This window comes from Ictidomys tridecemlineatus, chromosome 3 (assembly GCF_052094955.1).
Source record: "Ictidomys tridecemlineatus isolate mIctTri1 chromosome 3, mIctTri1.hap1, whole genome shotgun sequence".
Lineage (NCBI taxonomy): Eukaryota > Metazoa > Chordata > Mammalia > Rodentia > Sciuridae > Ictidomys > Ictidomys tridecemlineatus.
The window spans coordinates 111,529,710-111,553,950 of record NC_135479.1 but is presented as its reverse complement, the minus strand read 5'-3'; positions in this window follow the sequence as shown (position 1 = coordinate 111,553,950).

Below are 24,241 nucleotides of genomic sequence, written 5' to 3'. Positions count from 1 at the left end.
ATGAGACCAAATCAGCTCCAGGACTGTCTCCCTTTAAGCTCAGTGCAGCAGTCCTTGTGCATTCATTCTTAGGAAGCTACAGAGGATGTGCCTTACTCTAATGGGATGATTAACCCAGAACATCAATGATAAGACACCAGAACACACAGGGGCCTGATGCCAGCAAGCAGTGTAGATTTTCAGAGGATCATCATCACCAAAAGCCAGTTCCAGGAAACCTTAACAATATCATCAGTTCTTCCATCAACAGGTTTTGATTGAGTTCTTCAATTTATTTTTCCAGTCTTTTTCACAGCTCTGGCTAGTCTAGCATTCTCTTCAACTTAGATATTCACCACCCATGGGTAGCTGGTGAGGCTACACCATCCTGAACAAGATCCTCCATAGCTATGTACCCTTCTACATGTAAGCTTTAATTTTGAAAATTAAACACCAATACCCATCATTAAGCCTGAAATATGGTGTCAAGTTTAGAGTGCACTGTCTAAAATTAAAAATTGCAACATCAATAAAAATAGAAAATATTTAATTCTAATACCTTTCCATGCCATTGCTTCTCTACGAGAATGTAAACTCACCAATGAAAATTGGGTTTAATATCGTTTTCTTAATAGTTTCTTAATACTAGTTTCTTTTTGTCTAATTGAATATTTAAGAAATTTATGCAGAAAAAAATGAAATTATTGAAATCTCTATTGTCGGGTAAAGTTTTGCAATACAGCTTTAATCCAACTGCTAATAATTCTGGCAAATATTGTCAAATGGAGGTACCAACCACTAAATCTGACACATTTTGATAATTTCAAATATTCTATAAACTTTTTAGTATAATAAAAATTCCCAAATATTTGAGTCTTGAAAGAGCAAGTATTATTTGTATTCTACAGATTTACATGACAGCTACATCTCCAATTCCCTCTTCTTGGTATGGTTTTGTTATGCCCCACATCTCTTCTCATTTTGGTGTACTAGTTCCATATGGTCATTTTTTTCCTTATAGGTAGAGGGCAGAAGTAAGAATGGACCATAAACCTTTCAAGTGGTTTTAAGCTCTTGATAAAAATCAAGACTTCTCAAATTGAATTGTCAAAAGCAAGTCATATATCCAAGCCTTATTGTGTAAGACAGAGAAATATTCTACAATTACACAGAAGCATGGAGAACAGGAGGTGGCATTGCCCTATTTTTTTTTTTTTTGATACTGGTTATTGAACCTAGAGGTTCTTAAAAACTGAGTCACATCTCAAGTCCTTTTTTATATTTTATTTTGAGACAAGGTCATGCTAAGTTGCTCAAGGTCTCGCTAAGTTGATGAGGATGGCTTTGAACTCATGATCTTCATTCCTCAGCCTCCTGAGCCACTTGAATTACAAGTGTGCTCTCTAGAATTACAGGCATGCTCTATCAGGACTGGCAATACTATATTATTTTAACATTATCCGAACAAGATGTCCCAGAATGACTTAACTTCCCATGCCAGCAGAACATAAATATTAGGTTTGTATTGATGTGTAATTGTAGGATAAGGCTAAAATGTTTGTCAGAGAGTTAAAAATCTTTTTTGAGTACACAATGAAGTTTGGACTCTAGTAAGAAAATTCTGGATACAAAAATAGAATACAGTCATGCATTTATATTCTTATATCGACAGTATTATTGAAAATGAATTCTCACCAAACTCAAGGCTTTGGAAGAAATCTGTCATTTAAAAGAAACTGAAATAAACTTCTAAGTTCATTGGATTAAACAAAAAGAAATTAAGGCAAGGGAGGGGAACAGGAATAGGAAACAGTAGAATAGACAAACAGAACTTTCCTCTGTTCATAAATGAATACACCACAGTGTAATTCCACATCATTTTCAATCACAGGAATGAGATCCTAATTAGAATGTTATGCTCCGTGTATGTATAATTTGTCAAAATACATTCTACCATCATCTATACCTAAAAAGAACAAATTCAAAAATTAAAAACAAAAAGAAATTAAAATAATTTCTCCACCAAATACATAATGAACAAGATGTGGAGTTAGCCCAGCATCCATCTTACTCAAATCTACTACTTTTCCTCTGACTATACCACATTTTAACAAAAACAACAAAGAGAAATTTGGGAGTATTTTCTAAATTTTGTAATATCTTTTACAAAAGAAAATAATTCTAAATATTTAAAGAACTTAAGGATTATTAATGTACCCTATCTAACAATATTCATGTGACTAAGGAATACCAAGAAAGTTGACAGGAAAAGTGTTACATGTTTGTCATTATTATTTTTAAATATTTACAAGTAGAAAATGCATAGAAGAAAAAATGGATATATATTTTATAATTAATGATACTAATTCTAAAAGAATGCTTTTTGATTAATATTTGCAAATATAACAAAATATTGAATAAAAATTTTACTGCATTAAGTTAATATTTATTGGAATTTTCCCTAAATACTTATTTTAAAATAAATCTATGGAGATATTGTTCAAATGTTACTGCATTAAATTAATAATCATTAGAATTTTCTATAAATACTTCTTTTAAAATAGATCTAGATAAAACTGATAAAACTAACTTTATGTTAATTTTTTATATAACATAAAGTAATTATATAAATTATCAATAAGTATTTTCTTGAAATCTCACTGGTATATATTCATATTCATTGGTATACAATTTGAAAGTGAAGTATTAAATCATTAAGAAAAATATGGTATATTTTTCTACTTCATATAAATTTTTGAAAGCTAAAATTGAAATATTGGTTTATAGTGATCATTCAACCATCAATCCATTTTTTACAAAAATAACAAAAAGCATTTTACTAATTCTGAGTCATTAAATTAAGCACAGATTACTATTTCTTAGTGGAGTATGTTGTCTTGGAAACCAGAGAGGAAAAAAATTGACGAATAATTGGATTACAGAATGAAAATTACACATCCCTGTTTTTAATTTTCTTTATGTTTGTCTTTTCTTTTACTCTAATCTTTTACAGAAACAAGTTTACATCCTGCCTTTACTCTTCAGCTGATGAAGTTCTCCACGCAACAGGCAATAGCAACTGATCGTCATTAGTGAATTAGACTCAACTGTTAATTTGCAAGATGGGAGGTGATTAAATGGAAGTATTCACAATTTTAGGAAGTTCTTTCTTTTTAAAAAATATTTTGTATGTGCAAATGATGAGCACTATTTATCCCATAAACTGAGAGAAAAACTGGACAAAAAAAGAATTGAGTGATCTCACCTAGAATATTAATAGATTCTCTGTTGAGAAAACTTGAATCAGGAGACAATCTTTCATCTTTTTCTTTATTAATTATAAATTTTCTTTAAATAAGTTTTTCTAAACAACATGATAGTATACATCTACAGAGTTATATGCCAAAATATTACAACAGCAAATAGGAATATAGGTACTATTTTTTATAATTGTCTATTTGCTGAAAATTTATAATGAATATATTTGATTAATTATGTGGGTTATCTTATTGTAATATTTTCTCTTTTCCTTTATATATTGGTTTTCTTAAAATTGTGTGATGATGTGACATGATATACCTCCAAAAGACCTTTTGCACAAATTCTTTATTTTTATACTATAAAAATCCAAACACTCTGAAAGAGATCATTGCAAATTGTTTCTCAAGAAAACAATTTTTATATTTTCAAACCCCAGATTACTGTCATGGACCATATTTAAATTTGTAATAATTTCAGAGTTGGACAACCCAAATCTCCCTTATTATAACCTAGCATATTTTTTTCTTACTTAGGATTTCTGTAAAAGAAGTTTGAAATAATATATCCTATATATCTCTACATTAAACAAAAATATTCTGTACTACTTGAAGAGAATAAATCTTCACAAAGGTGAAAAATATTAATAAAACAACTTGATAATTACAGAAGGAAGGAGTAGAATGACCTTGTTAGAAAATAAATTGATGGAATTATATTTACACACAGACACACACACAGACACACACACACACACACATATATTTACAAGGATAGATATTTACAAGGATATATTCATTAAAATACTTTTCTGTGTGTGGGGGGGCACATGGAGAACAACATAATATCCACCTTGAGAACAAGTAAGTAAGACTGGTGCACACTGTGTGGTTCTAAGTAGCTGTTAAATGTCACAATCAATATATCCACAGAATGACAGATCCATTAAGTAACAGTGATAAGGAAAACAAAAGAAAGCAGAAATAAAACAATATGCTTATGTTGGTCAAATTTAAGCCCAACTGATTTTTTCTATATATACATATATGCACATGTATACATATATTTCAAATATACATATGTTTACATTGCAATGAGCTTAAAATATTTATATTCGTATCTCCACTAATACATACATACTTTTAAAAAGTGAGAGAAGTTACACAGATCATTTGTTCTTAACTGAGAAACATAAAAATCTCAATTCTTTAGTCTTCTATCAGTTATCTATTACCACATTAATGTAGCATAACAAACTACTCTGAATTAGTGTAGCTTAAAACAATAATAACATTTTGAGTATGTGGGCTGGAAAATGCATCTGGTAAGTTTTCTGGTTTTTCACCTGGTCTCCCCAGCACATCTGGATCAATCCAAGCTGTGGTCTGGCCAGCATGTTTCTGGGAATGAGGTGGCTCACGGCTGGAACAACTCGGATCTGCTTCATTTTCCTTTCACATTCCTCCAGTGGCTCAGCCTGAATGTATTATAACAAAAAAGGCAAAATGGATGAGTCCTTTTTCAATCTCTGTTTTTATTACAATTGGTAAAATGCCAAGGGCCAAAGCAAGTCACATAGTTAAACTCGGAATGTAGGTGTGGGGAATTTTGTTATATGCTTTGCAGTAAGAGCTGCAAAATCATATTTCACACAATGTATATTTTTAGTCGAGGCAAAGGATTAAGTCTATTAATGCAACCAGTATACCATGAGCTTAATTTTCTGGGTTAAGGACTGCCAATTAAACAAAATGGAATACTTTTTTTATCAATATAATTGATTAAACTTTGAATTTCTACTTATTTTTGATTAAAAATAAGCAAAGAATTAAAAGACAACGTAAATTGACATCTACTTTCCACATATGTAAGTAGAAAGCAAAATGTACCCAAGATATAGTTCAATGATGTGCCAAACTTTTAAATATAAAGCTACTTAATCATATAAAATTTATTAAAAGAAACACAGGACTATTGGCTATGTTTCCATTATGTTAGGTAGCTATAATTGGCAATCCTATTGCTTTTGAGTACGAACTACTCAATAGCTAGTTTCAGGTAGTAAATTTCACCCCTAACTTATATAAAAAACATTGATTTGAGAAATATCAATTATTGACTAATTTCACATGGAATTCTAAAATAACATTTGATTATGTTTTCAAGAGCATTAAAACTTTTCTCAAAAAATGATACTTTAGAAAAGAAGTTGTCTTAAATGCATAAATTAACCTAGGAAAATAAATGCAAATAATAATTGCAAAGTTGCTTTCAGTGAGTATTCCCTGAATATTCTTCAAATTGTATTTTTCTATAATCTTTTCTATTATATTTTATTTAATTTTTTATCATTTGGTAAATCAGCTACCACTGGCAGCATTGGTAATGGGATTTGTATGTTGTGATTAGATACTGATGAAACAAAATTAAATATCAAAGAAACAGAATATTAGAATAATAAAATATAAGCTAACAGCTAAGTAAAGAAGATACACAAGGAAGAATGTAGTTTCACAAACTTAATGACTTGAAAAGATTATTCTATGGATATAGCAATTAAAAAAATAATTTTAAAAAGCATAAAATTCAGCCTTAAAATCATACTCTTATCTTGAACATGGGAAAAAATGAAAACCAATACATTATTCCAGAACTCTGAGAAAAATTAAGGAATAAGGCTTAGTCACTATCTAAATAATTCATATCTAAGAAGTTAATAATGTAACTTTAATTTATCTGGTAAAATGTTTGAAGAATGCCTTTTAGAAAATTCTCTTTTAAATTAATTATGAGGCAATGTTAAAAATTTGTTGTATCAGCTTTTCATGATTGGATATTTATTTAGGGGATCAATTTTTGCTATGCTTAGTTAATCTCTCCAATAACTTTTATATAAAATTATGTGCATAAGAGAGAGCATCTATTTTCATTTATGTGTTTTAAAATATTTATTGATTTCTCTAATGAGATGATATGGTAGTTAATATTAGGTGTCAACATATCTAAGTTTTGGTGCCAAGCTGTTTCACAAAGCATTAGCTGAGATGTTGCTGTGAAAGTACTTTTTAGATGCCATTAGTACTTAAATTAGTAGGCTTTGAATACAACAAATTATCTCCATCCTTGTCCAATCAGGAGAGACTTTAAGAGAAAAGAACTAGATTTTCCAAAAGGAAGGAATTTGGCTCTCCTCACAGTGAAATAGAAATTTTCACTGGGTTTCCAGTCTTCATACCAAGACCATAACATTATTTTTTTCTGGAATTTCTAATCAACTGACCTGCTTCAAAGTTTCCAATCCCACAACTGCATGAGATAGAAGTGATTTATTTATTCTTAAAAAATAAAAAATAAATTTTTCTTTCTCTCTCTGTGTCTCAGTTTTTACACAGACACACATACACACACACATACACACACACAAAGAGAGAAATCAAATAGAGATAGAAATACATAATCTGTTCTAGTCTATCATAGCACAAGTCCAACCAAACACCATCGATAATGCATTGTTATTATTGCTGTTTTTATTTTGTATTTATTAAATTATTTTTTGTTTTGACTTTGTTTGCTTCATCTGGTTTTACATTAAACATAGGCCCATGAGAAAGAGAAAGAAAAGTAGCAAAAGTATCAGAACTTGAAATGCAGATGTGATTAGCAAAACACAAAGTCTGCTGTAAGAGTGCAAGTTTGAGAAGCCTGAAACCTCAGCTGGCCATGAGGAAGACCACATCTGAGTCCTCTCTCATGATGAATGCCCAAAACATTCAGGAAAGAACTGTAACAGTGACCTTGGAGGATGACATTAAGTAGGAAGGCTCAAATGGAGTAAAATTTTCTTGTTTATTGTATTTTAATATTAAATTTCCAGATAAATTCCTCTTTTCAGATGAGTCAACAACTCTGTCCAGTAGAAAAATCAAAGTTTTTCTCAAAGATTAATATGGGTAATGATTGGAGCACATCAGGCACAGGGAAACTGAGGGAAGTGTAAAGAAATTGCACACTTAATTGTGCATACTGATGTTAAAAATACTGGGGACAAACAGGAAATAAGCTTTCCCAGTTGGGAAAACAAAAAAGGACCGAGAATCAAGGTGGTTCAACAGCAGCACTGGAGAAAAGAAAATGGAGCAATATGTCCAAAAGCACAAATTAAAGATGTTTCTTACAGATGAACAGAATTTATGCCTACCCCAGTTATATATCTAGAGTGAAGGTAGAATAAAAGCACTCTCAGAAATTGAAGGCCTTAACAAATCAATCACATTCAACCTTTCTCAGTATGAGATGCTACTGAACTAAGGAGTAAATCAAGAAAAATAAAGACATAGAATACACAAACAAGAGAACCAAAACAGGAGATAGAGAAGAAAATCCCCAGAACAACAGGGAAACAATGTTCAAATGGCAAGGGTTAGGAGACAGGCACACTGAACCACCAATTCAGAAGACTAGATTTTAGAAGACTTTAGAAAAAAAATTCTTTGAAAATAATTAAATTGAAGACTCTTGATGAGACGTATAGATTAATGACATTGGCAAAAAAAAAAAAGTTTCAGTTTCTAATAGTGCTAATAGTGTTGTGGTTTAGATCTGGAAAGTCCTCCAAAGGCTCATATATTGAAGGCTTAGTCTCTAGTATAGAACAGTGAACAGAGGTGGAGCTTTGGAAAGTGATTGGATCATGAAGGCCTTGACCTTATCAGCAGATTAATCCACTGAACGATTAATAATTTGATGGCATAATGGGAAATGGTGGATGTTTTATGAGGTGAAGCCTAACTGGAGAAAGTAGGTCATTATAGACGTACCCTGGAAATCTAGTGTCTCCCTCTCTCTCTCCCTCTGTCTTCTTTCTCTTTCTTTCTCTCTTTTCTCTCTCAGCTCCTGTCTGACTTGAGCTCAGCAGCTTTGTTTCACCATGTCCTTCCACCATGATGTTCTGCCTCACCTCAGACACAAAGCAATGGAGCTAGCCAACCATAGGCTGAAACCTCTGCAACTGTGAACCCCAAATACATCTTTTAGAACTTGTTTTTATCAGGTATTTTGGTCACAGTGACAGAAGGCTTATGAAACCATATGGGTACAACAAAAAATATGATGATTGAGTTAGGGTGGAATCTAAGGTTCTATTCTCCCCTACCCCCAGAGGAAGACACTGTAGGAAATGTGTCCTGGAGTTTGTCAAAGGCTGTGAAACACATCTCACATGTGGATGAAAGGGGAGATCTTCTGCAAGGAGCCAGTTTGGATGTTGCATCTGCAAAAGGTTACCAGTGATATGACTGCATTCCAAAAACAGGATATGATATTGCAGGCTGGGATCTGGGTGTGAAAACTGTGAGATGCATGTTCTTCTTTGTCTAAAATCCTAAATTTGCATGGAATTATAAAGAGGATATTGGTCCAATAGAAGACATGATCCTAGACTACACGATGATAAGCATCATGCCTCTCAATGACTCACACCTTACAGGTTTAAGTGTTGTAGAAACAAATATGGAAATCTCATTTCCAAGGGGGGGAAAAAAAAACAACCTTGAGCGAGTCTTTTTTTTTTTTTTCTCCAGAGGATTCAGGAAACTACTGCTTGAAACCCAGGACCCAGTGCATTCTAGCCTAGTCAGACTTGTGCATTTGTGTTTTTCAAAGTTGCTCTGAAGGCTAAAGAGAAACCATCTGCAAACATCATAACCCTCAGTGAGATAACTCCTAAGGACATGCCTTCTTAATACCTGTTTCATCATCCACAACACCCCAGTCTTTGAAGCTTGAGAGTGTGCCAAGAAACCACTACTTAGGGCTAATGATTTGTAGTGTTGTAGTGTTGAAGGCTGGCATTGCAACATTAGAAGTCATCCCAGTGAGGAAGGGCACTTTTGTCTTGATAAACACCTTGCACCTCTGCCGGAGTCCTCCATCCAACTCCTGTGCCAAGGAGGACAGCCCTGAGAAAATGGAGTGTACCTCTCAACCTAGCAGCCAATGAGCACCTCTGGTAGGAAAAGCCGAATTTTGGAAGGAGCATGAACCTCTCTGCCTTCTTTGTACCTCCACTAGTTGAAGCAGAGATACTGGAATAAAATTGATCCATTTATGTTATGTTCACACACAAATAAACCAAATAAATCCCAATATCATGCACAAGTTTAAGGCACCAATAAAAATTAATAATAAAAATGTGTCTTATTATGGCATTATGTAAAAATGTGAATGCGTAACCCATGTGATTCTGCAATTTGTATTTGGGGTAAAAATGGGAGTTCATAACCCACTTGAATCAAATGTATGAAAGATGATATGTCATGAGCTTTGTAATGTTTTTAACAACCAATAAAAAAAAGAAAAGAAAAAATCAGTTTCTCTTTAAAAATAGGTAAATTTTTTTAAAATACTCAAAATCTACTAGAAAATATCTATGAGCAGTACAAAGAACAAAACAGTGTAATCAAAGAATACATATGTTGGTTACAAATTTTAATTCAACACTTTGCAGACAAAATCAAAAGGGAATATCTGGTATTCAAAATGAGATGTAGCTGAAAAATAATAAATTATATAGTGCTTTTACTAAAATTAAAAGATCAGAAGAGTAAAACTCATCAACCCTCATTTGTTAATAATTTCTTTTATAAAGTTAGATTAATATATAAAGTAGCTTAATTATTATAAATAAAGATATGATTTAAAAGAATACAAGCTAAGAAACATTTTTTTCCTTATAATTCATTTATGGTGACATGGCTTAAGCATGAGATTTACTTTGAGTATTTAAGATACTCTGGTATTTGAGATAATAAAATCAGTATGGGCATCTTATAAGGTGGACACCACTATCTCATAAGAACTAAATTTGATATACTGACAACAAAAACTTCTCTTGTCTTTATAATTTTAAAAAGAAAAATGTTTACCCATTTGTGTATATATATATATATATATATATATATATACTATATTATAAATTTTCTTGTTGCTGTTATCATTTTCAAAGTGGATCAAGATGATACATGTTAGTTCTTAAAAGGTTTGAGGCGAATATTCAACAAATTCATCTTTAAAAAATCACCTAATGTAATTATATCAGAGCTCTAGTTGTACATTTCTGTTTTCAAAATACTTGTTCTTCTATGATGATGTTACATACAGCTACTCAGTTCTATCAAGTTTAAGATTTACAATTATTCATTGAGTAGTAAATTCAGTATGGCCTAGTGTTCAAGGACTGTGAAGTCATTAATAAAATGATTCCTATTGAAAAAATAATTCATGGAAAGACAAAGTACACTGAAATCAAATTTATAAAGAATGACTAGACAAGAACATGGCTGCCAGCGAAGAGGCAGCACATACAATGCCTCCGTGGTAAGGGGATCAGAGAGACTCATTAATACACCCACATGCGTCCTGCTGGGAAACTTCAAGCAAAATTCCTCTGAAAGGAGACCTTCCTGGAACTAGTAAGTTTAATAGGAGGTGTCAGATTGTCACAAAATACTGAATCTCAGCAACCCAGAGCAGGGGCACAGTCCCGCCGGGGCCGCCAAATGGCCGCTGCCTACACATTGCAGTGAACATAGGAGCGGACACTGACCGCCTGGACCCCCGCGGGAGGGCTCTGTGAACCCAAGCCGACCGCTGCCCACACGCTGCAGTGTTCGTGGAATGGTCGCTGCCTGCCTGGGTCCCCGCGAGCTGGCTCTGTGAATCGCAGCCGGCCGCAGGCCTCACGCTGCAGCGTTTTGGGGAACGATTGCTGCCTGCCTGGACCCCCGCGGGCGGGCCCTGTGAACCCAAGCCGACCACCGCCCACACGCTGCAGCGAGTTTAGGAGCAGGAGCGGCCTGCCTGGGCCCCTGCAGCCCGGCTTTGTGAACCGCCCACATGTAGCAACGAACTTGGGAGCCGTTGCTGGCTGCCTGCCTGCCCCCCCCCCCCCCCCCGGGCTTGCTTGGTGAACCTCAGCCGGCCGCTGCTCACACGGTGCAGTGAACTTGCGAGCTGGCGCTGCCTGCTTGGCTGCTTGGGCCCCCGCAGACCAGCTCTGTGAACCGCTGCTGGCTACCGCCAAGCGGCCGCTGACTACACCCTTGCAGTGAGTGGGGGAGCAGGCGCTGCCTGCCCGGCCCCTCGGGCCCGACTCTGTGAACCTCCTCTGGCGGTTTGGAGCTGCAGACGACCACCCTCCACCTGCCAACCCAGTGCTGCAAACGACCCCTGACCAGCTCTGCAAAAGGCCCGCCCACACAGCGAACAGCAGGAATGGAGACCCGCCCAATCCGGGAGGAAGAACAGCTGCACAGTGATTGACTCCCGCCTACTGAGAGGAGAAACTTGGCCCGGTGGGCATAGCTCCACCCACTGGAAGAGCAGTTAATCGAATTCTAGGGCTGCATTTATAAAAATTTTTTTTCTGTCTTTTTAAATGTTTTTTAATCCATCTTATTTTATTTTATTCTATTTTTTAAATTTCATTTTCCATTTCTACTATTATTATTTTTCTTTAAATCCCTTTTAATCTTCTATTTTTTTCTATCCTTCTTTTCTCCTGTCTTTACATTTCTTTTCAATTTTCTTATTCCCCCTTCCTTGAATTCTACCTGCTTACTCTTATTCTCTTTAGTGACTTCTACCCAACCCTTCTAATACCTTTCCTCCCAAGCTTCAAATATATTTATAGGAGTAAACAGTAACTCAGCAGTCAAACAGAACAAGAAATAATATGAACAACAAGAAAAAGCAAGGAAGAAAAGGAGTGCAAACAATGCAGGGCAGCCTAAATATTCAGGAGGATATAGAATCACCAGAAAAATGGTCATATAAAGAACTCATGGAACACCTGAGACAGATGGAACGGAAACTTAAAGAGGATACAAGACAGCAAATTCAAGCAGCGAAAGAACACATTGAGAATGTATTACACAAACAGATAAAGGAAGAAGTTAAGCATCTTTATCAGGAGATAGAGATTATAAAAAAGAATCAAACCATAATCTTAGAAATGAAGGAAACTATAAACCAAATTAAAAACTCAAATGAGAGTATCATTAATAGAATGGAGCAAGTAGAAGCTAGAACGTCAGATAATGAAGACAAAATATATCATCTGGAAAAGAGTCTAGCCATCTCAGATAGGCTGGTTAAAAATCATGAGAGAAGCATACAAGAGATATGTGATAATATAAAAAAACCAAATTTAAGAGTCATTGGGATAGAGGAAGGGATAGAGATTCAAACAAGGGGAATGAGTAATCTACTAGATGAAATAATTACAGAAAACTTTCCAGAAATAAAAAAGGAAACAGATATACAAATTGTAGATGCATACAGGTCACCGAACATACAAAATCAAAGTAGACCAACGCCAAGACACATTGTTATGAAGATATCCAATATACAGAACAAAGAGAAAATATTAAAAGCTACAAGAGAAAAGAGAAAGATTACATTCAGGGGTAAACCAATAAGGTTAACAACGGACTTCTCAACCCAGACGCTGAAAGCGAGAAGATCCTGGAACAACGTATTTCAAACACTGAAAGACAATGGATGCCAACCAAGAATTCTGTACCCAGCAAAATTAAGCTTCAGATACGACAACGAAATAAAAATCTTTCACGATAAACAAAAACTAAAAGAATTTGCAGCCAGAAAACCAGCGTTGCAAAGCATCTTGAGCAAAACACTTCACGAGGATGAAACGGAAAACAATAACCAAAGCCAACAGTGGGAAGTACCTCAGTAAAGACAGACGGAGGGGGGAAAACTAATCATGGTGAAACAAACGCAATTAAAAAAAAAAAAAACGAGATAAATAATCAAACATGGCTGGAAGTACAAACCATATATCAATAGTAACTCTAAACATTAATGGTTTAAACACTCCAATAAAGCGACATAGGCTGGTAACATGGATCAACAAAACAAATCCAACAATATGCTGCCTCCAGGAGACTCACCTGACTGGAAAAGACATACACAGGCTGAAGGTGAAAGGTTGGGAAAAAATATACCACGCACATGCTCCTCGCAAGCAAGCAGGGGTGGCCATCCTCATATCAAATAAAATCGACTTCAAGACTATGTTAATCCAAAGGGATAAGGAAGGACATTATATACTGTTAAAAGGAACCATTAAACAACAAGACATAACAATTATCAATATTTATGCACCAAATAATGGCGCTTCGAATTTTATAAAACAAATTCTCCTCAAGTTCAAGAATCAAATAGACCACAACACAATAATTATGGGTGACTTCAACACACCTCTCTCACCATTGGACAGATCCTCCAAGCAAAAGTTGAATAAAGAAACTATAGACCTCAATACCACAATCAATAACCTAGACTTAACTGACATATATAGAATATACCAACCATCATCGAATGGATATACTTTTTTCTCAGCAGCACATGGATCCTTCTCAAAAATAGACCATATATTATGCCATAGGGCAACCCTCAATAAATATAAAGGGGTGGAGATTATACCATGCATTTTATCTGATCATAATGGATTGAAACTGGAAATTAATGATAAAAGAAGGAAGGGAAAATCCAATATCACATGGAAAATGAACAATATGTTACTGAATGATCAAAGGGTTACAGAAGACATAAAGGAGGAAATCAAAAAATTCTTAGAGATAAATGAAAATGCAGACACAACCTATCGGAATCTATGGGACACAATGAAAGCAGTTTTAAGAGGGAAATTCATCACCTGGAGGTCATTCCTCATAAAAAGGAAAAACCAACAAATAAATGAGCTCACACTTCATCTCAAAGCCCTAGAAAAGGAAGAGCAAAACAATAGCAAATGCAGCAGAAAGCAAGAAATAATTAAAATCAGAGCGGAAATCAATGAAATTGAAACAAAAGAAACTATCGAAAAAATTAACAAAACTAAAAGTTGGTTCTTTGAAAAAATAAACAAAATTGACAAACCTTTAGCCATGCTAATGAAGAGAAGAAGAGAGAGAACTCAAGTTACTAACATAAGGGATGAAAAAGGCAATATCACAACAGACACCACAGAAATACAGAAGACAATTAGAAATTATTTTGAAAACCTATATTCCAATAAAATAGAAGATAGTGAAGACATCGATAAATTTCTTAAGACATATGATTTGCCCAGACTGAGTCAGGAGGACACACACGATTTGTACAGACCAATATCAATGGAAGAAATTGAAGAAGTAATCAAAAGACTACCAACCAAGAAAAGCCCAGGACCGGATGGGTATACAGTGGAGTTTTACAAAACCTTTAAAAAAGAATTAATACCAATACTTTTCAAGTTATTCCAGGAAATAGAAAAAGAGGGAGTCCTTCCAAATTCATTCTATGAGGCCAACATCACATTGATTCCGAAACCAGACAAAGACACAGCAAAGAAAGAAAACTACAGACCAATATCTCTGATGAACCTAGATGCAAAAATCCTCAATAAAATTCTGGCGAATCGGATACAAAGACACATCAAAAAAATTGTGCACCATGATCAAGTAGGATTCATCCCTGGGATGCAGGGATGGTTCAATATACGGAAATCAATAAATGTTATTCACCATATCAATAGACTTAAAGATAAGAACCATATGATCATCTCGATAGACGCAGAAAAAGCATTCGACAAAGTACAGCATCCCTTTATGTTCAAAACATTAGAAAAACTAGGGAAAACAGGAACTTACCTTGATATTGTAAAAGCTATTTACGCTAAGCCCCAGGCTAGCATCATTCTGAATGGAGAAAAATTGAAGGCATTCCCCTTAAAATCAGTAACAAGACAGGGATGCCCTCTATCACCACTTCTATTCAATATAGTTCTCGAAACACTGGCCAGAGCAATTAGACAAACGAAAGAAATTAAAGGCATAAAAATTGGAAAGGAAGAACTTAAATTATCACTATTTGCAGATGACAAGATTCTATACCTAGAAGACCCAAAAGGGTCTACAAAAAAACTACTAGAACTAATAAATGAATTCAGCAAAGTGGCAGGATATAAAATTAACACGCACAAATCAAAGGCATTTCTGTATATCAGCAACAAAACCTCTGAAATGGAAATAAGGAAAACCACTCCATTCACAATATCCTCAAAAAAAATAAAATACTTGGGAATCAACCTAACAAAAGAGGTGAAAGATTTATACAATGAAAACTACAGATCCCTAAAAAGAGAAGTAGAAGAAGATCTTAGAAGATGGAAAGATATGCCCTGTTCATGGATAGGCAGAACTAACATCATCAAAATGTCGATATTACCAAAAGTCCTCTATAGGTTTAATGCAATGCCAATCAAAATTCTAATGGCATTGCTTGTAGAAATAGATAAAGCAATCATGAAATTCATATGGAAAAATAAAAGACCCAGAATAGCAAAAGCAATTCTAAGCAGGAAGTGTGAATCAGGTGGTATAGCAATACCAGATTTCAAACTATACTACAGAGCAATAGTAACAAAAACAGCATGGTACTGGTACCAAAACAGGTGGGTGGACCAATGGTACAGAATAGAGGATACAGAGACTAATCTACAAAGTTACAACTATCTTATATTCGATAAAGGGGCTAAAAGCATGCAATGGAGGAAGAATAGCATTTTCAACAAATGGTGTTGGGAAAACTGGAAATCCATATGCAACAAAATGAAACTGAATCCCCTCCTCTCACCATGCACAAAAATTAGCTCAAAATGGATCAAGGACCTTGATATCAAATCAGAGACTCTGCGTATGATAGAAGAAAAAGTTGGCTACGATCTACATATTGTGGGATCAGGCTCCAAATTCCTTAACAGTACACCCATAGCACAAGAGTTAATAGCAAGAATCAACAAATGGGACTTACTTAAACTAAAAAGTTTTTAACAGCAAGAGAAACAATAAGAGAAGTAAACCGGGAGCCTACATCATGGGAACAAATTTTTACCCCTCACACTTCAGATAGAGCCTTAATATCCAGAGTTTACAAAGAACTCAAAAAATTAGACAATAAGACAACAAATAACCCAATCAACAAATGGGCCAAGACCTGAACAGACACTTCTCAGAGGAGGACATACAATCAATCAACAAATACATGAAAAAATGCTCACCATCTCTAGCAGTCAGAGAAATGCAAATCAAAACTACCCTAAGATACCATCTCACTCCAGTAAGATTGGCAGCCATTATGAAGTCAAACAATAACAAGTGCTGGAGAGGATGTGGGGAAAAGGGTACTCTTATACATTGCTGGTGGGACTGCAAATTGGTGCGGCCAATTTGGAAAGCAGTATGGAGATTCCTGGGAAAGCTAGGAATGGAACCACCATTTGACCCAGTTATTGCCCTTCTTGGTCTATTCCCTGAAGACCTTAAAAGAGCGTACTACAGGGATACTGCCACATCGATGTTCACAGCAGCACAATTCACAATAGCTAGACTGTGGAACCAACCCAGATGCCCTTCAATGGATGAATGGATTAAAAAATGTGGCATTTATACACTATGGAGTATTACGCAGCACTAAAAAATGACAAAATCATGGAATTTGCAGGGAAATGGATGGCATTAGAGCAGATTATGCTTAGTGAAGCTAGCCAATCCCTAAAAAACAAATACCAAATGTCTTCTTTGATATAATGAGAGCAACTAAGAATAGAGTAGGGAGGAAGAGCAGGAAGAAAAGATTGACATTAAACAGAGGCACGAGATGGGAGGGAAAGAGAGAGAAAAGTGGAATTGCATGGAAATGGAAAGAGACCCTCATTGTTATAAAAAACTACATAAAAGAGGTTGTGAGGGGAATTGGAAGAAAAATAAGGAGAGAAATGAATTACAGTAGATGGGATAGAAAGAGAAGATGGGGGGAGGGGGATAGTAGAGGATAGGAAAGGTAGCAGAATACATCAGTCACTAGTATGGCATTATGTAAAAATGTGAATGTGTAACCTATGTGATTCTGCAATCTGTATTTGGGGTAAAAATGGGAGTTCATAACTCACTTGAAACTATTGTTCGAAGTATGATATGTCAAGAGCTTTGTAAGGTTTTGAACAACCAATAAAAAAATAAAAAAAAAAGAATGACTAGACAGAAAACACACTTCTCATACTTTGAAGATCTACCTGAATATGTGTTATTCTTTATATGGTTTTGTAAACTCAAAGCATTATATAACCACAAGTATATGCACACACAAGCATAATTATTGTTACCATCTTACATTCACTGCACAGTGAAAGCTAGATAACAGAAAAGGCACATTAGATGCATAAACAGCATGTATGTACACACATTCACACACACACACACACACACACACTCACATTCATATTAAGAAAGTACAATAGCCTAAGCTATTTTTTATTTTTCATTTAAGCAGAATTTTCTGAACTAACACTTCTTTACAGATGGTTATGTTTCTTGTTTCAAAGATAAAATGAAAGACATTACTAAGATCAACAATGTTTACCCATTTTAGAAGGTTTTTCAATAATTTAATTAAAGACCAGAACTCTTTCATGTGATTCATTAAACAATTAAGAAGCTTCTGAAGTATAGTAGAAAAGAGAAAGAACATCTATGGTTAGAGAGAAATGGTTGTGGGAAGAAAATGGGAGGAAAATTGAAAAAAAGTTATATCACAGCTAATGAGTTTGCAGAGGCATACTTGTAACCAAAGTCTGTGAGTATATGACACAAAGAAGAGCATGAACTAAGTCCTTATAAACCCAAACCACCTCTCTAGCCAAGAAATAATTCAAATTGAGACATCTTATAGTCCCCTCAAGTGAACATATTTTCCCCACAGTCTTGAAAGTCTCACTGTCATTCAGTCAGATGTCAGCACACTAAACCAAATCTCCTTGTATAGCTGTATAAAGAAAACATTTCTAAAGCTCAGAAGGTCTCTGCACAGTCCACTCAGAGACAGGCAGACACAAGTCCTTATTAACTCTCGTCTCAAGTCCTCTTCCCTCTTTCTGCACAAGCATGGCAATTGTCCCAATACAGTGACTAAAGAATCTTTCCTTTCACATTCCTGTCACAGGTGAAGGGAAAATATTCAGAGACCTCTAAAAGAGTAATTTTTATTTATTCTAAGGATATGAGTGCTCATAGACCATTGAGCCATGTTTATTCTCCTATTGACTCCCGTTAAGTAGTCATGTTTGTAGTGTTGATACTTTGAAACTAATTGGTAAGAAGAGAGAAAGTACTACCATAGTACTTGTGTTTTGTTCAGACTATATTTAGTTCCAATTTATCTATGTTAAATTTAAAGACACAGAGAAGTTGAATTATTGAACAGGAAGTAAAATTTTAAGGGAAAACTTAAGTGTGAATTTGACTGAAAATATTACTTTGAAGAATTTCTTAACAGTTACCAGGTAAATGTACTTAGCAAGAAAAATTTGAAAACATTTAAGAGAAAATAATCAGAGTTAATATAGGAATTATAAAGAAGCAAAGAATGCAGGAAGAAAATATAGCTAAAAAGAGTTCTTATATACTTAACAGAAGAATTCATAACATAAGGGAATATAAAAAGAAATTATGGTATTGTGTCATTCGATAAAAAAGAAAAATGATAAACTCAGTGAATATATCAGAGTTTATTAGAGGGTAGAGAGAAAAGAGAGTTAAACAGGTAAAATACACAGTAATTTATTGGGCACTAACATGGCTTTGTGTGATAATGCATGTTATAAAGCACACAGGATGTTTTAGAACTGTAAACTTTTCTCAATAATATTTAAATGAATAATACATGTATATTATTTATATGTATATGTCAAAACCCACAGGGCATTAAATCATAGAACTTTACATTGGACAATGGAATCCAATTAAGGGAAATCATATGGGAACCTGGGGATTGCACAATGGAATAGAGTCTGTGAAAAAGATTCTAACTGCATTCTACACATACAAAGTAACTAGGAAAAAAGACTCTTTATAATCTGTCTATGACAACAGTTAAATTTATTCCTGGGGGGGTTCAGGTACATAATTCTGAAACCAGTATACATGGAATTGAATAATTAGGTGAATAGATCATGGATTTTAAGTACTATGTTTCCTACTGTAGAAGTGAGAGGTTGTAGACAAAAAGGAGAGAGAGCTAGAATAGTCCATTTGGTGCTAGATTATAGCTGTATGTATTTATAAGAACTCAAATTTAGCTTAATATAGATAGAAATAGATGCATTTAGAAATATTTCTAGGTACAATTACATACAAGGTATATTTACCAGTCTTATCATAACAAAATGCCACAGGCTAAGTGGCTTAAAAAACAGAACTGAATTTCTCCTAGTTCCCAATATCAGGGTGCTGATCGATCCATTTTCTGGTGAGGTCTCTCTTTATATCTTACAGACTCATGCCTTATCCTGTGTCTTCACATGGTGGAGAAAAAGATCTGTTGCTTCTTCTTACAGAAACATACTTCTTGGATTCTGACTTCACCCTATGACCTCCTTGAACTGAAGTTACCTTTGTAATGGCCCTATCTCCAAACATAGTTATATCAGTGATTAAGGATTAGTTTATGAATTTTGAAGGAACATGATTTAGTCATATATATATATATATATGTATATATATATACATACACACACACTCACATGACTATGTGTACTTATATCTATCTATCCATCTATATAAATACATATATTTGATATATATGTACACACACACACACACACATACACACACACACACACACACACACACACACACACACCCCTATATTTGGTTTCTAATATCATTCCCCACTAAAAGAAACCAAGAATCCTTGAAGAAATGGATGAGTCTAGGCTTGAATTATCTTTTAGTGCTAGTCCATAAGCAGGGACTAGTCACACACACATATAAGAGATTTTCTGAAAGGTACACAGGAATCAACTGATAGGTTTTGGAATGTCTAAACAGGACGATTTTTAGACAAAAAAAAGCATTTTATTAGATTACAATGCATTACAAATAGGAATCGATGAACCTACACTGTCAATAAATAAATAAACAGGTGAGTTCAAACAAAAGTGAAAATAAAACTAGAACTAAAAATAATCTTTTAAAGTTTCTTTTTTTTCTTTATAATTGAAATTAATCACATTTCCTGACTGCCTCTAACACCATCTGCCAAATTGGGGATAAAGGAAAAGATTAGTCAATCACATGGTTTAACTAACCTTTTAAACAGAAAAATTAAGATTGAAAAGAAACCAAGAATCCCAGAAGTTATAGGGTAGATAGAATCTACAGTAGAATGTTAGCAGGTGGTGGCAGAATAAGGCTTGTAATGCAAGCTAACAGGTTTCATTTGAAGTTCTAATTCCAATCGATTGGTAGTGCCTACCTGAAGAATTGAGAGGGAAAGAAAATCAAAAACTCTGCTGGGTTCTATAGGACAAGCCATTGTTACAGAACCAGATTAGCAATATCTGTTATACTTTAAAGAGGTGGAAAAGATGGTAGTAGTGCTATGTATTTGGTTGTCCTAATGGGTTTAAAAACTTTGGTTTAGGGTAGATTTTAATAACACACTAAAGTAGAGCTATAAAACAAATAAAATGATGTGAATAGCAATTTAAATAGAAATTTAGAGTATGAGATCCTACAAACACATTTTAAATTAGGCAATGTACTCCTCTACTAAAGACCCTCCAGTAGCCTCTAATGTAAATAAAATATCATATAAAATATTCAGAATTGCCTCAAAGACTTCATATGATCAGGTTCCCTGGCATCATCTACTACTTGGGTCATCCACTGTACTTCACATTCACGGAATTTTGCTGCACATAAACATTTTGAGTGCATTACTTCTTAAAAGCTTTGCTTATGCTACTTTCTCTACCTGGGGTACCTTATCCCAATAACTTGATTTATCCCCTCCTTTTGGGTTTTATTAAGTGTTGATTTTTCCATGAATATTTTATTTAAAATTCTAATTCCTCTAGTTTCTATCCCACATACTCTCTCTACTCTCTCTGCTCAACATTCTTTGCAAAATTCATTGCAAAACCCACTCTTCCAATGGAGTGTTTTTTTTTTTTTTTGATTATCTATCTTTACCTGCAGTTCCACCACCAATTTAGATAGATCATAGCCCCATGAAGACAATTTGTTTCTTTGTATAAAACAAATCTCTAGAAGAAACTTTTATATACACTATATACACCATATGTATTTGTTGAATGAATGAGGACACGAATGAGTAAAGTAATAAGATTAGATAGCATTATTTAATAAAATGTTAGCAGGCCAACAAACATTCATTCCAAGACATAGAGATAAACATAGAGATAAAGTTTTTATAAAATTGAAAATCTTTAAAAGCCACAGAAAATTTCCAGAGCACCAAAAAGAGGAGAAACAAACATAGAGGAGAAAAGTAAAAAATTGTTTAATCATGTTTTCAGACAGCAAAGATTGTAAGGGCCAAGGATGCCCCAGATAGAGAAGGAAAATCTTACAGTGAATCAAGTTAGATGTGCTTCTATTAATGAAGGCCAATTTGAATATTTTCTGATTTCATGTACATTTGCCAAAAATACTTCAGAAATACATGAAGAAATTAACTTCGGGAGAATTCAAAGTAACACATTCAAGTTTCATAAAGTAATCCACGTCTACAAAAAGGATTTGGAAATGCAATACTGATTTGCCTCGTCAGACAAGTAAGATTTCAAACTGTATAGAATTTTAAGGAGGTTTGGGAAAAACTAAGCAAATACGGTTACAAAATTGAAAATTAAAAATTAGATGAGAGAGAAAAAGACAATGAGACTAAGTTAAAAGAATGAAGGAATTAGAATGGGAAGTGAAAGAGAAGGCTGAAGAAGTTTAAATAAAAAGTATCCGTTTCTAAATTGAGGACAAAATAGCAGTTGCTGATCATGTTTTTATGTCTCATTCCAGATCCCTTGTCAAACTGAACATTTAAATTAAATTTGTGGCTCTAAATTTGTTATGCCAATAAATCACCATGTTAATCCAACCCACTATTTCTATTGGAAACGTTATTCTTCTTCAATATATTCCCTTTTTGGCCTTTATTTACTACATTTACCAAGGTTGCTGTCCTGTTAATTTCTCCACACCATACTTACTGTTTCCTTCATTTCCAATACCACCTGTATTCCCATACTGTGCTTCTTCTAAAGTAGCCTCTGATTGGCTTTTTCTTTAAATTACTTTTTATGTAATTCATTTTTCTACAATGTCAATACAGTATCCCTAAAGCATCTGTCAATATTTCTAAGTCCTCCTAAACTGCCTGTGGATTATACTTCTAACCTTTACTTCTGGCATTTCAGAACCTCTATAATAAGTCTTATTGTTTCTGGCAGTTTTAAAATTACTTTATCACTCTAGCTCAAACTGCCTCACATGGTCTCCTGACAGCACCTTGGAGTCTTGCCCCTTTCATACACTCTTTCCACTGAAATCGTCGTGTGTTCTTCTAAGAGTTCAAATCTTACTCCCTCAATTCTGCCCCCAATTTTTATGATTTGAATAGAAGCTCACATGTGAGACAATGCATGGAGGTTTAGAGGATAAATGATTGGGTTATCCTCTTAAGCTTACCAGTGGATGAATCCCTCAGGGGATTGAGTGGTAAGTAGAGGCAGGTGGGCTGTGGCTGGAGGAAGTGGTTCATTGAAGGCATGGCTATAGGGTATATATTTTGTATCTGAAGAGTGGAGTCTCTCTCTTTTTTCTGATCATCATGTAAACTGCTTCCCTCTGCCACTCTCTTCTACCATGATGTTCTGCCTTACCTCAAGCCCCAAGGAATGGAGCCAGCCTTTGATGGACTAAGAACTCTGAAACCATGAGCCTGCAAATAAACTTTTCCTACTCTACAATTTTGATGGCTGGGTCTCTTAGTCATAGCAGTGAAAAGGCTGATTTTATTTATTTATTTATTTATTTAATAAAGAACTTATTTTTTTTTTAGAGAAGAGAGAGAGAGAGAGAGAGAGAGAGAGAGAATTTTAATATTTATTTATTTTTTCTTAGTTCTCGGTGGACACAACATCTTTGTTTGTATGTGGTGCTGAGGATCCAACCCGGGCCGCACGCATGCCAGGTGAGTGCGCTACCGCTTGAGCCACATCCCCAGCCCGAAAAGGCTGATTAAAACACAGAACTTTAGCTTTTTAAATTTTTACAGATAAACAGAAATGCATAAAAATGTATATATTAATAGGTTACCATGTTAAGTTTTTTCTTTGCTGTATTTTGATACATGTATATATTGAATAATGTTTAAATTAGCTTAAACATTTATCTTCTCAAACATTTATCATTTCTTTGTGGTGAAAACTTTCCAAATTCATTCTTCTAGCTTTTCAAAACATATAGTACACTGTTACGTTGTGGTACAGGAACACAACAGAACTCTTGCCCTTACCTAACTGTAATTTAGAACCCACTGATCAATCTTTCCCCCTCAGGCTCCCCACTCTTCCAGCCTCGGTAACCACTACTTCTGTTTTATCTTCTATGAGATAGACTTTTTTAGACTCCACGTATGAGTGAGACACTTTCAGTGCCTGGCTTATTTCATGTAACATAATGATCTTCAGTTCCATCCATGTTGTTGCAAATAACAGAGCTTCATTTTTTTTTCTTTAATGGTGGCATATAAATCAAGACTTTGAACTGCTTTTACCTCCCTCAAAGTCACCAAAGTACTAGATGACTTTTATGAAATTAACATACCAAATTTTAGCCAGGCAGGGTGACACTCACCTGTAATCTCAGCGGCTGGAGAGGCTGAGGCAGGAAGATCTCGAGTTCAAAGCCAGCTTCAGCAATGCACTAAGCAACTAAGTGAGACCTTGTCTCTAAAATACAAAATAGGGTTGGGGATGTGGCTCAGTGGTCGAGTGCTCCTGGATTCATTTCATGGTATTTCCCCACTATAATATACCAAATTTTATTACTTGTTATTCAAAGATACGTTCATTTCATATAGG